Source organism: Rhinoderma darwinii, chromosome 2 (genome assembly GCF_050947455.1).
Source record: "Rhinoderma darwinii isolate aRhiDar2 chromosome 2, aRhiDar2.hap1, whole genome shotgun sequence".
Classification (NCBI taxonomy): Eukaryota; Metazoa; Chordata; class Amphibia; order Anura; family Rhinodermatidae; genus Rhinoderma; species Rhinoderma darwinii.
Window position 1 is genome coordinate 96,616,699 of NC_134688.1, and position 12,073 is coordinate 96,628,771.

The following is a 12,073-nucleotide window of genomic DNA, read 5'->3' on the forward strand; positions in this document are numbered from 1 at the left end:
ATTTTCTTAAAATGAGAAATTGCTGTTTATGTTCTAAGCCTTGTAATGTCCAAGAAAAATAAAATAATGTTCAAAAAACGATGCCAATCTAAAGTAAACATATGGGAAATGTGAACTAGTAACTATTTTGGGTGGTATAACTGTCTGTTTTAAGAGCAGATGCATTTTAATTCTGAAAAATGCTATTTTTTCAACATTTTCTCTCAATTTTGCAATTTTTCACCAATAAACACTGAATATATCGACCAAATTTTACCACGAACATGAAGCCCAATGTGTCATGAGAGAACAATCTCAGAATCGCTTGGATAGGTTTAAGCATTCCGACGTTATTACCACATAAATTGAAATATGTCCGATTTGAAAAATGGGCTCTGAGCCTTAAGGCCAAAACTAGGCTGCGTCCTTAAGGGGTTAAAAGCATGAAATTTATTTAGTCTTGAAAAGAGACGTCTAAGGGGGGACATGATTAATTTGTATAAGTATATACATAGCCTGTACAAAAATATGGTGACAAACTGTTCCATGTAAAATCCCCTCAAAAACCAAGGTGTCGGCTCCATCTGTCTGCTGAAAAAAAGGTTCATTCTCCAGAGTAGACATGCCTTCTTTACCTTAAAGAGGAAGTACACGTTCATCAAACTTTTGATATGTCATAGATCGGTGGGGGTCCAGGTGCTGAGACCCCCATCTTCGCTGAAACGAAGGTGCAGAAGCGCTCGGCTGAGCGCCCCTCACCTTCTGCTGTTATCGGCACTCCCTGTCAGGCTGAAGACGGCTCACATAGAACATATAAGCAGAGATCTTGAAACCCCTGAGGAATTAATACAGGAAATATTTTGGAAAAATGTATAACTTCTAATTATACAAAAATGTACATTAATTTGCTGAAAACCGTTTAGCAAACCATTAGCAAGGCCCCTTTAATGCGACCGAGCTGTAAAACCAGGTAGAATCATGACTATATGATATATACTGTAGTCATGCTACACTCACCACATCTTCCCACAACCTACAACGCACACATATGTTTCACATTCAACCCACAGCAAGCGGGGCCTGTGTGCTTTCAAATGCCAGGGCTGAATTTCAGTCTCAGTCCAGCCCTGAGTAGAACTATGTTTTCATCATGTGCATCTATGCCTATTTTGATGCATCCCATAATCTCATTTTCCTTGGCAACACCTGCCTGACACTGGATGCTACAGTTTAGTTTACGTTTAACTAAGATCAAGTCTTTTTTTAGTTTTAGTTTTGCACAGTGTTTTCTCATTTAGTATGTAATGGTGTCATGTATTTTTTCTTCCCAAGTGTATGACCTTACATTTATTAATATTAAAGTGACCCTCCAGTCAAAAACCCAAAAATTAACTATAAACACAAAAGTATAGGTAATATGCGTTCCAGTCCCCGTTGTCTGGTTGTAATGTCGGGGTAGGGAGACAGACAGGGGAGCCCTAATCTACCCGCCACTCAGTCCCTGCCTACTTGCACGGCCCGTCCTAGGCGACGGCGTATAACTGTGCGACGGTCCGTACGCTCAATAAGTGAACAACAGACAAGGGTACACAGAAGCTCAGGGAAATGGGACAGTTGCCCACGGCAACACAGTGAGCAACAAGAGTAGTGAACGAGCCGAGTCAAACCAGGAGTGTACGAGGTACCAAACGCAGAGCAGGAGAGTAGTCAGTAAAGCCAGAGTCAATTTGAAGCAGAGGTCAATAGTACTAGGAGGAACAGCATAGCCAGGAAACCTGACAAAATCACAGGCAAAGGAAGAGCAGGAAATGAAGATATAAATAGACCGAGGGCGGGAGCTAGCTCTGTCTGGCCAGGCTGTGATAGGTTCTCCCACTCCTCAGCCTACCAGCCTGAGTGGTAGCAGATCGAGTCACTCTATCAGACCTAGGAGCAGATGCAGACTGATTAACCACAGAAGCTGTGTCTGGCAGATCCTTTACAGTACCCCCCTTTTATTTGGGGCCACTGGACCCTTCCTAGGTGGACCTAGCTTATTGGGGAACCGAAGATGGAACCTCCTGAGCAATACCCCAGCATGAACATCCCGGGCGGGTACCCAAGTCCTATCCTCAGGCCCGTATTCTCTCCAATGGACCAGGTACTGGAGGGAGCCTTGGACCATCCTGCTATCCACAATCTTGGCCACCTCAAATTCTACCCCTTCAGGAGTGAGAACAGGGACCGGAGGTTTCCTCGAGGTAGCCAAGGACGGGGAGCAGCGTTTCAGGAGGGAGGCCTGAAACACGTTGTGTATTTGAAAAGACGGGGCTAACTCCAGGGTTAAGGACCTCAATGACCTTGTACGGCCCTATATACCGGGGAGCAAATTTTTTGGACAGAACTTAAAGACGCAAATTTTTTGAAGACAGCCACACCAGATCCCCGACCACAAGCAAGGGGTTAGCAGAACGCCTTCTATCTGCCTGAGTCTTTTGTATGCTCTGGGACGCACCTAGGTTCTCCTGAACCTGGGCCCAGACTGTTCCCGATGAACTACATCTATCTCGGGATTGTTGGAACCACCAGGTGAAACGGAGGAGAACCGTGGCTTAAACCCAAAATTACAGGAAAAGGGGGAGACCCCTGACGAGTTACTGACCCGGTTATTAAGGGAAAATTCGGCGAGGGGAATGAAGGAGACCCAATCATATTGACAGTCGGAGATAAAACACCTTAAATATTGTTCTAGAGACTGATTAGTCCTCTCAGTTTGGCCATTAGTTTCAGGATGGAAGGCCGAGGAGAAGGACAGATCAATATCCAACTTTTTACAGAAAGCTCTCCAAAACAATGAAACAAATTGTACCCCTCTGCCAGAAACAATATTGACAGGAACCCCATGGAGACGCAAGATGTGTTTGACAAACAAGGTAGCTAACGTCTTGGCATTGGGTAGTTTCTTGAGGGGCACAAAGTGGCACATCTTACTGAAGCGGTCTACTACAACCCACACGACCGACTTGCCTTGAGATGGAGGTAGATCGGTGATAAAATCCATGGAAATATGGCTCCAAGGTCTCTAGGGAATGGGCAAAGAACATAGTAAGCCCTCGGGACCTGGGAGACTTGGACCTAGCACAAATTTCACAAGCGGCGACGTAGGCCTTAATGTCCTTAGGCAACCCAGGCCACCAATAGTTTCTAGCAATGAGGTGCTTGGTACCCAGGATGCCTGGGTGGTCAGATAGTGCAGAGTCATGATTTTCCCTGAGTACCCGTAGCCGGAATTGCAGGGGAACAAACAGCTTGTTCTCAGGAAGGTTCCCGGGAGCTGAACCTTGATCAGCCGCAATTTCGGAGACTAAGTCAGAATCAACAGAGGATATGATTATACCTGGGGCAAAACACAAGCAGGATCTTCCTCCAAAGGAGGGCTGGCCATGAAGCTATGCGACAGTGCATCAGCTTTAATATTTTTAGACCCAGCCCTATAGGTGACCACAAAGTTGAATCTCTAGTAAAAAACAACGCCCATCGAGCTTGTCTCGGGTTTAGCCTCCGGGCAGATTCTAGGAAAACCAGATTCTTGTGGTCGGTAAGGACAGTTACCTGGTGCCTAGCCCCCTCCACGAAGTGGCGCCACTCTTCAAATGCCCATTTAATGGCTAAGAGTTTGCGGTTGCCCACGTCATAATTACTCTCAGTGGACGAGAACTTCCTGGAGAAGTAGGCACAGGGACGGAGATGGGTGAGGGACCTGGTACCCTGGGACAAGACAGCACCCACTCCCACCTCGGAGGCGTCAACCTCCACGATTAATGGCTCCATTTGGTTAGGCTGAATCAGCACTGGGGCAGAGATAAAGCACTTCTTAAGGATCTCAAAAGCCTGGACCGCCTCCGGAGGCCAGTGGAGGAGATCAGCACCTTTGCGAGTAAGATCCCTAAGAGGCTTAGTGATGACCGAGAAGTTAGCAATAAATCTCCTGTAATAGTTAGCAAACCCCAGGAAGCACTGTAACGCCTTCAGGGAGGCAGGTTGGACCCATTCAGCCACAGCATGAACCTTGGCAGGGTCCATTCGTAATTCATTAGGAGTGAGGATTTGACCCAAAAATGGTATCTCCTGCACCCCAAACACACATTTTTCGGATTTAGCAAAGAGTTTGTTTTTCCGAAGGGCCTGGAGCACCTTCCTGACATGCTCAATGTGGGAGGACCAGTCCTTGGAAAACACAAGTATGTCATCAAGGTACACTACAAGAAATACCCCCAGGTAGTCTCTTAAAATCTCATTTATGAAATTCTGGAAGACCGTGGGAGCATTGCACAACCCAAAGGGCATGATGAGGTATTAAAAATGAACTTCGGGCATCTTAAACGCAGTCTTCCACTCATCCCCTTATCTGATTCGGATAAGGTTATAAGTCCCCCGTAGATCAAACTTAGAGAACCATTAGGCCCCCTGAACCTGATTGAAGAGATCAGGAATCAGAGGAAGGGGATACTGGTTCCTTACAGTGACCTTATTCAAGTTACAGTACTCAATGCATGGCCTAAGACCACCATCCTTCTTCCCTACGAAGAAGAAGCCAGCACCTACCGGAGAAGTAGAGGGGCGAATGTAACCCTTGGCCATGCATTCCTGGATATGCTCTCTCGTGGCTTCACGTTCAGGGCAAGAGAGATTTAATATCCTACCCTTAGGGAGCTTAGCCTGGAGCACCTTCCTGACATGCTCAATGTGGGAGGACCAGTCCTTGGAAAACACAAGTATGTCATCAAGGTACACTACAAGAAATACCCCCAGGTAGTCTCTTAAAATCTCATTTATGAAATTCTGGAAGACCGTGGGAGCATTGCACAACCCAAAGGGCATGATGAGGTATTAAAAATGAACTTCGGGCATCTTAAACGCAGTCTTCCACTCATCCCCTTATCTGATTCGGATAAGGTTATAAGTCCCCCGTAGATCAAACTTAGAGAACCATTAGGCCCCCTGAACCTGATTGAAGAGATCAGGAATCAGAGGAAGGGGATACTGGTTCCTTACAGTGACCTTATTCAAGTTACAGTACTCAATGCATGGCCTAAGACCACCATCCTTCTTCCCTACGAAGAAGAAGCCAGCACCTACCGGAGAAGTAGAGGGGCGAATGTAACCCTTGGCCATGCATTCCTGGATATGCTCTCTCGTGGCTTCACGTTCAGGGCAAGAGAGATTTAATATCCTACCCTTAGGGAGCTTAGCTCCTGGTACCAAATCGATAGCACAATCATATTCTCTATGAGGAGGTAACACTTCTGAGGCCTCCTTAGAGAACATCAGCGAAGTCCTGAACAAACTCCAGTAGCGTGTTCACCTCCTCAGGGGGAGAAATAGAATTAACAGAAAAACATGACGTCAAGCATTCATTACCCCATTTGGTAAGATCCCCAGTATTCCAGTCAAACGTGGGATTATGCAACTGCAACCAGGGAAGGCCTAAAACCAAATCGGACGATAATCCCTGCATCAACAGTACAGAGCACTGCTCCAAATGTATGGAGCCAAAAAGGAGTTCAAAAACAGGGGTATGCTGTGTAAAATAACCATTAGCAAGAGGAGTGGAGTCGATACCCACTACCGGGACAGGTTTAGGCGAATCAATCAAAAGCATAGCTAGAGACATAGCAAATTCCACAGACATGATATTAGCAGAAGACCCTGAATCCACGAAGGCTCTGCCGGTAGCAGACCTACCACCAAAAGAGACCTGAAAGGGAAGCAAGATTTTATTACGTTTCATATTTACGGGAAAAACCTGTGCGCCCAAGTGACCTCCCCGATGATCACTTAGGCGCAGAAGTTTTCCGGCTGCTTATTCTTACGCCTAGGACAGGTGTTCACTTGATGCTTGTCATCCCCACAATAGAAGCAGAGACCATTCTTCCTGCGGAACTCTCTACGTTGTTGGGGGGACACGGAGGCCCCGCGTTGCATAGGTACCTCCGAGTCTTCCGTGGAAGAACGAAGCAACGGAACCTCGGGAGGCATCATGGGGGAGTCAGAGGAGAAAACACAAAAACGTTCAAGTTGTCATTCCCTGAGACGTCGGTCAAGTCGTACCGCTAAAGCCATAACCTGGTCTAGGGAGTCAGAAGAGGGATAGCTAACTAGCAGGTCTTTCAGGGCGTTCGACAGACCTAACCTAAACTGGCACCTTAAGGCAGGGTCATTCCACCGAGAAGCTACGCACCACTTCCTAAAGTCAGAGCAATACTCCTCAACAGGTCTCTTACCCTGACGTAAGGTCACCAGCTGACTCTCGGCAAAGGCAGTCCTGTCAGTCTCGTCATAAATGAGTCCGAGAGCAGAAAAGAAAAGATCAATGGAGGAAAGTTCAGGGGCGTCCGGAGCCAAGGAGAAGGCCCATTCTTGGGGCCCTTCCTGGAGCCGGGACATAATTATACCCACCCGCTGGCTCTCAGAACTTGAGGAGTGGGGCTTTAGGCGAAAATAGAGCCTACAACTCTCCCGAAAGGAGAGAAAAGTCTTCCGGTCCCCTGAGAACCGGTCAGGCAACTTGAGGTGGGGTTCAAGAGGTGAGGCGAGGGGCACTACCATGGTAGCATCAGGCTGGTTGACCCTCTGAGCCAGGGCCTGGACCTGTAGGGAGAGACCCTGCATTTGCTGAGCCATTGTCTCAAGGGGGTCCATAGTAGTGTGAGGGACCAGGGTAGACTAGGTATATGGGTTTGTGATTATGTAATGCTGGGGGTAGGGAAACAGACAAGTGAGCCCTAATCTACCCGCCACTCAGTCCCTGCCTACTTGCAATGACCCGCCCTAGGCGACGGGGTACAACTGGGCGACGGTCCCTACGCTCAATAAGTGCACGACAGACAAACAGACATGGGTACACAGAAGCAAGGGAAAAGGGGCAGTTGCCCACGGCAACACCATGAGCAACAAGAGTGGTGAACGAGCCGAATCAAACCAGGAGTGTATGAGGTACCAAACGCAGAGCAGGAGAGTAGTGAACAAGCCGAGTCAAACCAGGAGTGTACGAGGTACCAAACGCAGAGCAGGAGAGTAGTCAGTAAGCCAGGGTCAATATGAAGCAAGGTCAAGTAGTTCAAGAAGCTGCAGCAGGGCCAGGAAACCAATCGAGAAGAATCACAAGCAAGGAGGAACAGGAAAGGCAGGTATAAATAGACAGAGGGCGGGAGCTAGCTCCGTCTGGCCAGGCTGTGATAGGCTCTCCCACTCCTAAGCCTGCCATCCTGAGTGGTGGAAGATTGAGTCAGTCTCACAGACATAGAAGCAGGTGCAGACTGATTACCTATAGGCGTTGACACAGAAGCTGTGCCTGGCAGATCCTTTACACAGTCCTTGGAAAACACAAGTATGTCATCAAGGCACACTACAAGAAATACCCCCAGGTAGTCTCTTAAAATCTCATTTATGAAATTCTGGAAGACCGCGGAAGCATTGCACAATCCAAAGGGCATGACGAGGTATTCGAAATGACCTTCGAGCGTGTTAAACGCAGTCTTCCACTCATCCCCTTCTCTGATTCGGATAAGGTTATAAGTCCCCCGAAGATCAAACTTAGAGAACCATTGGGCCCCCTGAACCTGATTGAAGAGATCAGGAATCAGAGGAAGGGGATACCGGTTCCTTACAGTGACCTTATTCAAGTTTCGGTAACCGATGCACGACCTAAGACCACCATCCTTCTTCCCTACGAAGAAGAAGCCAGCACCTACCGGAGAAGTAAAGGGGCGAATGTATCCCTTGGCCAGGCTTTCCTGGATATATTCTCTCATGGCCTCACGTTCGGGACAAGAGAGATTAAAAATCCTACCCTTAGGGAGCTTCGCTTCTGGTACCAAATCGTATTCTCTATGAGGAGGTAACACTTCGGAGGCCTTTTTAGAAAAAACATCAGCGAAGTCCTGAATAAATTCAGGTAGAGTGTTTACCTCCTCAGGGAGAGAAATAAAATTAACAGAAAAACAGGACGTCATGCATTCATTACCCCATTTGGTAAGATCCCCAGTATTCCAGTTAAACGTGGGATTATGCATCTGCAACCAGGGAAGGCCTAAAACCAAATCGGACGATAATCCCTGCATCACCAGTACAGAGCACTGCTCCAAATGAATGGGGCCAACAATGAGTTAAAAAAACGGGTATGCTGCGTAAAATAACCATTAGCAAGTGGAGTGGAGTCGATATCCACTACCGGGACAGGTTTAGGCAAATCAATCAATGGCATAGCTAGAGACATAGCAAATTCCACAGACATAATATTAGCAGAAGACCCTGAATCCATGAAGGCACTGCCAGTGGCAGACCTACCCTCAAAAGAGACCTGAAAGGGGAGCAAGATCTTATTAGGTTTCATATTTACGGGAAATACCTGTGCGCCCATGCGACCTCCCCGATGGTCACTTAGGCGCGGAAGTTTTCCAGCTGCTTATTCTTACGCCTTGGACAGTTGTTCACTTGATGCTTGTCATCCCCACAGTAGAAGCAGAGACCATTCTTCCTGCGGAGCTCTCTACGTTGTTGGGGAGACACGGAGGCCCCGAGTTGCAGTGGTTCATCCGAGATTCCCGTGGAAGAATGAAGCAACAGAACCTCGGGAGCCATTATGGGGGAGCCAGAGGAGAAGGCACAAAAACGTTCAAGTCGTTGTTCCCTGAGACGTCAGTCAAGTCGTACCGCTAAAGCCATAACCTGATCTAGAGAGTCAGAAGAGGGATAGCTAACTAATAAGTCTTTCAGGGCGTTCGACAGACCCAATCTAAACTGGCACCTCAAGGCAGGGTCATTCCACCGAGAAGCTACGCACCACTTCCTAAACAGGTCTCCAGCTGACTCTCGGCAAAGGCAGTCTTGTCAGTCTCATCATAAGATGAGCCCGAAAGTAGAAAAAAAAAAGGTCAACAGAGGAAAGTTCAGGGGCGTCAGGAGCCAAGGAGAAGGCCCATTCTTGGGGGCCGTCCTGGAGCCAGGACATAATTATACCCACTCACTGGCTCTCAGAACCTGAGGAGTGGGGTCTTAATCGGAAATAGAGCCTGCAACTCTCCCGAAAGGAGAAAAAAGTATTCCGGTCCCCTGAGAACCGGTCAGGCAACTTGAGGTGGGGTTCAAGAGGTGAGGTGGAGGGCACTACCTGGTTAGCATCACGCTGGTTGCACCTCTGAGCCAGGGCTTGGACCTGTAGGGAGAGACCCTGCATTTGCTGAGCCAGGGTCTCAAGGGGGTCCATAGTTGTGTAGGAACCAGGGTAGAAAAAGTATATGGGCCTGTGATTATGTAATGTCGGGGTAGGGAGACAGACAGGGGAGCCCTAATCTACCCGCCACTCAGTCCCTGCCTACTTGCACGGCCCGTCCTAGGTGACGGCATACAACTGGGCGACGGTCCCTACGCTCAATAAGTGAACAACAGACAAACAGACAAGGGTACACAGAAGCTAAGGGAAATAGGACAGTTGCCCACGGCAACACCGTGAGCAACAAAAGTAGTGAACGAGCCGAGTCAAACCAGGAGTGTACGAGGTACCAAATGCAGAGCAGGAGAGTAGTCAGTAAAGCCAGGGTCAGTTTGAAGCAGAGGTCAATAGTACTAGCAGGAACAGCAGAGCCAGGAAACCAGACGGAATCACAGGCAAAGGAAGAGCAGGATATTAAGATATAAATAGTCCGAGGGCGGGAGCTCGCTCCGTCTGGCCAGGCTGTGATAGGTTCTCCCACTCCTCCGCCTACCAGCCTGAGTGGTAGCAGATCGAGTCACTCTATCAGACCTAGGAGCAGATGCAGACTGATTAACCACGGGTGTCGACACAGCTTTGGCAGATCTTTTACACTGGTATCTCAGACTTGCATGTGTAAAGCGTTGTCTGCAAACCCCCATCCCCTCCTCCGTTCTCGAATGGACCAGCGATGATGACGTTGGCTGCCGGGTGCTCATAACTCTGCATTAAGCGACTGAGCGTCCTGCTCTGTCTCCATGGCCCCCGTATCCAGAATGGCCACCAGCCCTGTAGGATCACATTACATTCTAGATGGCTGGTGGCCGTTCAGAAATGAGAGCCATGGAGACTCTCCTAATGTAGAGTTATGAGCAGCCGGCAGCACATACAATACAAAGTCTATACTATACAAAGTCTGCTATATTTAGAATCAGAATTGCTAATACAAGTTATTTAAAAAAGGATTATTGTGCACTCTTGCGCTATAATCGTTTTGTTTTTTTCTATATAATGTCAGTATAATTGGAGCTACGCTTTAAACCTAATTTTCCAATTCTCTGCCCAGGCCTCCAAATCCATTTGTAACATAATTCAGTCCTCTTCTTTGTCAATTACTTTAGACAGTTGAATGGCAAATTGACATTGTTGTGACACTTTCATAATCTTCTCCTATGTATATGTTGATGTATTTGTGATGTTTACCGCTTGAACTTGTATGGTTAGCACAAGCCAGGAAAATATATCATTTATTTAGGATTTTTGCTAGTCCCAACATTATTGACTTTCTGCTAGAAGATTACAGATTTCAGAGTCATTTACCAGTGTGCCATCTGATCAGATTATTGATAATTCACCCTACAACTCTCAAAGGCCCTGCTGAAAATAACAGCTTGACTTTATGTGGTGGAAATATCAATGTGACAAAAATCAGTCACCATATTATATTATATTTCAGGGTCTTTTTGGTGTTTATACAGATGATATGCATATCTGGCAACTAGGACAATTTAACAGTTTGTCTCAATGTAGTCTTGTAACACCACATAACAAAAACTAACTACAAATAGGATCAAACAAAACAATTAAACTTCATATATTCAAAATTCAGTCATAACATTTAGGTAGCCAATACACGTAGCGGTTTGTGACATGCGGTTTTAGTCAGCACAGCAAAAACATGTGAATACATGGTTTTTATGTGTATTTCCTGCACTCAACATGCGTCCGTAAACCGTCGTCAAATTTGTGTTAAGACCGTGTGCGGTTATTGCGGTGCGATTATCAGCCATACGGCACACAACCGCTACGTGTAAGGGCACCCTAAAAGCACTGACAAGTAAAGTGAATAACATTGATTGTCTTTTTACAATGGAATCTGTCAAGGAGGTGGGATATATTAGGCAGCAAGTGAACAGTAAGTTCTTAAAGTTGATGTATTGGAAGCAGGAAAAATGGGCAAATGTAAGGATCTGAGTAACTTTGACAAGGGCCAAATTGCGATGGCTAGGTGATGTCCAAATTCCCCAGTTATCAATCCGATCGAGCATTTGTGGGATATGCTTGAAAAACAATCCGATCCATGGAGGCCCCACCTCACAACTTAAAGGATCTGCTGGTAACTTGTTGGTGCCAGATACCACAGGAGACCTTTAGATGTCTTGTGGAGTCCATGCCTTGATGGGTCAGAGCTGTTTTTAGTGGCATGAGGGAATCTACACAATTAGGCTTCATACCCACTTCAGTCTTTTCCTTCAGTGCGCTATCCGTTTTTGTCACTGATAGCACCCTGAACCCATTAATTTCAATGGGCCTATGCACACTTCAGTTATTTAAACGGATCCGTTGTTCCGTTCCGTCAAAAGTAGAGCATGTCCTACTTTGGTCAGTGATTCAGTGACCGTGTGGCCCATAGAAGTCAATGGGTCAGTCAAAAAAACGGATGGCACACGGAAGGCTTCCGTGTGCCGTCCGTTTTTGACGGATCTGTTGCCATAGCAACGGCTGGGTGAGCCAAAGTTCACAGACTCAGACTACAGTACACATTCATTCCTGAAGATGGATGTGGAGAGACTCATAGCATTGGTGCATGATCACCCAGAACTGTGGGATACGCGGGCAAGATGCTACCACGACCGCTATAAAAAGGACGCCGCGTGGGAGGAACTTGCCAAGAAGCTTTTGAGGCACGGATGGCAGCGGGGAACTAGTGCTCAGCGTCACAAAATAAGTAAATGCACACATTTCACTCCAAAAATCCAAAAAAAACAAAGCAAGCCAAGCAGAGTAATCTCAAACTGTTCTCTATGCTCTGAAAGCTACAGAAAACAGCACCAAAAACTTCTTGTAACCATTCTATGGGTG

General features: G+C 46.9%; 1 protein-coding gene across 1 annotated transcript in view; it reads left to right on the forward strand.

Annotated features, from left to right (window-relative positions):
- The window catches only part of POU6F1 (POU class 6 homeobox 1), a 132,054-nt gene that overhangs the window by 91,001 nt on the left and 28,980 nt on the right, over nt 1-12,073 (forward strand). The window lies entirely within an intron of this gene.